Source organism: Silene latifolia, chromosome 4 (assembly GCF_048544455.1).
Source record: "Silene latifolia isolate original U9 population chromosome 4, ASM4854445v1, whole genome shotgun sequence".
Classification (NCBI taxonomy): Eukaryota; Viridiplantae; Streptophyta; class Magnoliopsida; order Caryophyllales; family Caryophyllaceae; genus Silene; species Silene latifolia.
This window is the reverse complement of record NC_133529.1, coordinates 98344772-98348124: the sequence shown is the minus strand read 5'-3', so window position 1 is coordinate 98348124 and position 3353 is coordinate 98344772. Positions and strand designations below refer to the sequence as shown.

Genomic DNA, 3353 nt, shown 5'->3' with positions numbered 1-3353 from the left:
CAAAACAAAGGGAAATTAAGGGGCTTTGAAAGATTAAGTAGCAAGCAACAATTTGTAGGAGGCGGATTTGGTGATTGGGCAAGGAAATTGGGGATTTGGGGGAGTTTTTGATCGCAATAAGGGGTTGAGGGACGAAAAAAAATGGGGGAAAATAAAATAGAAAACAAAAGAATAGAGTTTAATGAACAACTCCCTGCGTCTTTTGCAAATCCACTCGATCGAGTGGTTTTAAACTACTCGATCGAGGACTTTTGATTATCCAGCTACTCGATCGAGTAGAATTCTACTCGATCGAGAACTCCCCTTTATTGCTTTACTCGATCGACTGAAGGAAACACTCGATCGACCATATTTTCACTCGATCGAGTACAAAAAGTACTCGATCGAGCTCTTTTCTCGCGTAAGCTCTTGAATTTCGTCTTTCTTCCTTTATTTTGCGTAAAACTTCCCCAAACCTGCATATAAACACGTGCAAAAATTTCCCAAAATACCAAATACGTATAAGAACAGTCTATAGTCTTAAATCTACGCTAAAAACTGTCTAAAAACTAATTGTCCTAATTAAAAGCAATAAAACAAATTCAACGGAAAATTCAAAAATTATTTATTACAAGGTGTTACACGGGGCATTTCCCCGCTCAGTTCCCAATGCAATTCAGTAGCCCCTTGGAGGGCTCCTGACTGGAGGACATCATCTCAGCAACATTGATAATCCCCTTCAGCTTCCATGAGCTTGAATCTGAATCATTCAAAACAGTAGGAGGGGAGTAGTTCACATCCACGTAAGCGCGAACTTTCCTCATCCTTGCTCCTTTATCACCAGCTGTAGCATCATCATCTCCGATTTGATTGACAATAATTGCACACTGTCCTTTGACAACTCTTTCATTGCTTTCATCCGTACTGCAAAGAAGGAAAATGACGAACTTTCCTCCTTTTTGCTCTCTATCCGAGGCGGAGGGGTAACAATTGCAAAGACAATACTCCAAATTTTTATCTGGAGTGTCAATAATAGGGTCAATAGAAGAGAGGGCATTGCAAGGCCGAGCTTGCATGGGAGCCCTCCGAGCTTAGACTGATGAAAAATCAGCTCCTCGTCCCCTACCTGAAAGGTCAAAGTCTTACCCCCGACGTCTATTACTGCACGGGCAGTAGACAAAAATGGTCTCCCTAAAATAATAAGGGTGTGTGCATCTTCGGGGATGTGTAAGACAACGAAATCAACGGGAATAAAGAACCTCCCGATCCTCACAGGTACATCTTCTACTACACCTAGTGGCCGTGATATACTACGGTCGGCCATCCGGACATCTGTTAGTGCAACTCGGCTTTGTCACCAAGTCTCTTAGCCAGAGACAACGGTAAGACACTCACGCTAGCGCCTAAATCGCATAGCGCGTTATCAATCAAATGGGTACCGATATGACATGGAATTGAAAAACTACCCGGATCTGACTGTTTGGGAGGTAACTTATTTTGAAATAGGGCTGACCCCACCTCAGTCAAAGCTACGGTTTCATTATCACTAATACTCCTCTTACGCGATAAAATTTCTTTCATAAACTTAAGATAAGAGGGTACCTTTGTCAGCAAATCAGTGAACGGCACAGTGACTTCTAAGCTTCTCAGGAGTTCGACAAATTTGCCGAATTGTTGATTGGCTTTTGTATTCTCGCGCCTCGGGAAGGGAACCGTGATGGGTATCTCGAGTCCCTTGTTTCTCTCTTCCAATGTATTACCCGGAGCAAGTTCTGTATCCTTTGGACGCTTCTTACCTCTTGAACGAGGTCTTTCCGGTGATTTCTCGCTTAATCGAGCACTAGCAGGCTCTCGAATAAGCTTCCCGTCATCAAAACTACTCGATCGACCAAATAACCCATTCGATCGAGTAGAATCTTCAACAATATCACTCGATCAAGTGGAATTTTCACTCGATCGAACAGTTCCATTTTCATGTTCACTCGATCGAGTAGAAAAACCACTCGATCGAGCACTTTCATCAACCAATCTGCTCGATCGACCTCCTGAAACCAGTCGATCGAGCACTTTCTTTGCCGTGAGTTTATTTTCTTCGACAGTACACTGTTCATCATCAGTTATAGCCTTCCTCGGGTCTGATTTCAACACTTCCGGTCCCCCATAAGAAAGACCGCTTCTCAAATTTATCAGATTTACCGTCTCATGTGGATTCTTCTCATTTTGAGTCGGTAAGTGACCCTGCTTTCTCGTGGATTGATTCGTGGCTAATTGGGCAACTTGAGTTTCAAGTGCCTTAATGGACGCATCTTTCTGTTGATCACTCAGCTGCCACTGCTTTGTAAAAGACTGGAACATAGACTTAAGCTCACCAATTTCACTCACCCCACCGGAAGATGATGCACCGTGATTAGGAGGAGTGAAGGAAGGAGGCTTCTGAAAGCCTTGTTGATTCTTATGTGGAGGGACATAAGGCTGCTGCTGGTGCGGAGGAGGAGTAGGATTGAGCACATTTTGACTAGTCCACCTCAAATTGGGATGGACTGCCCCTTGATTGTTATAATAGGAACCCCCTCCTTGCCTATATTGTTGAAAGGCAAGGACTTGTTCCTTCTCCACAAGACAGCCAACAGCAGTGTGGCCATCATTACTCCCACATCTCTCACATGAAACGATCTCTCCTCTAGTAAGAACATGGACCGTCTGAGGCTCCCCAGCAGCTTGTAACTCCAACTTGTCAAATCTAGCATTTATGGCTTCCAGCTGAGCCACAACCTGCTTATCTACCGCATGAACTGTCCTTATACTATCCCTCGGGTTTCCATACTCAGCACTATAATTCGCCATCTCTTCAATAAGGGACCATCCCTTATCATCATCTGTATTCTCCTGGAATCTACCACTAGATGCCGCATCAAGTATGGCTCTGTGGTCGTCATACATCCCATTGTAGAACTGATTAGCTATAAACCATGGGTCAAAGCCATGATGAGGAATAGACCTCACCAATTTCTTGAATCGTGACCACGCCTCATATAAACTATCATCGGGATTCTGTCTGAAACTAGTAATCTTGGCCCTCAACAGATTGGTGCGCTGTGGAGGGAAATATCTCGTGTAAAAGGCAAGAGCAAGAGACTCCCAATCCGTAACCCCAGCAGTTGTGCGGTCCAAGTCAGTCAGCCACTCCCTGGCTGAGTCAGTCAAAGAGAAAGGAAATAGAACCTCCTTAATCTTGTCTTGAGTTACCCCCTTAGTGGCGGGGTTAGTAGAACAGTAATCGGTAAAGGTCTCCATCTGCTTCCTCGGATCTTCACCTGCCACACCTCTATCAAGGTTTCTCTCCACCAGATTTATGTAAGAAGGACGGATGTCAA

At 44.2% G+C, this 3353-nt stretch overlaps 1 pseudogene; it reads left to right on the top strand.

Annotated features, from left to right (window-relative positions):
- The first annotated feature begins 2956 nt into the window (after nucleotides 1-2956).
- Nucleotides 2957-3057, top strand: LOC141653972 (small nucleolar RNA R71; annotated as a pseudogene).
- Nucleotides 3058-3353: the final 296 nt, after the last annotated feature.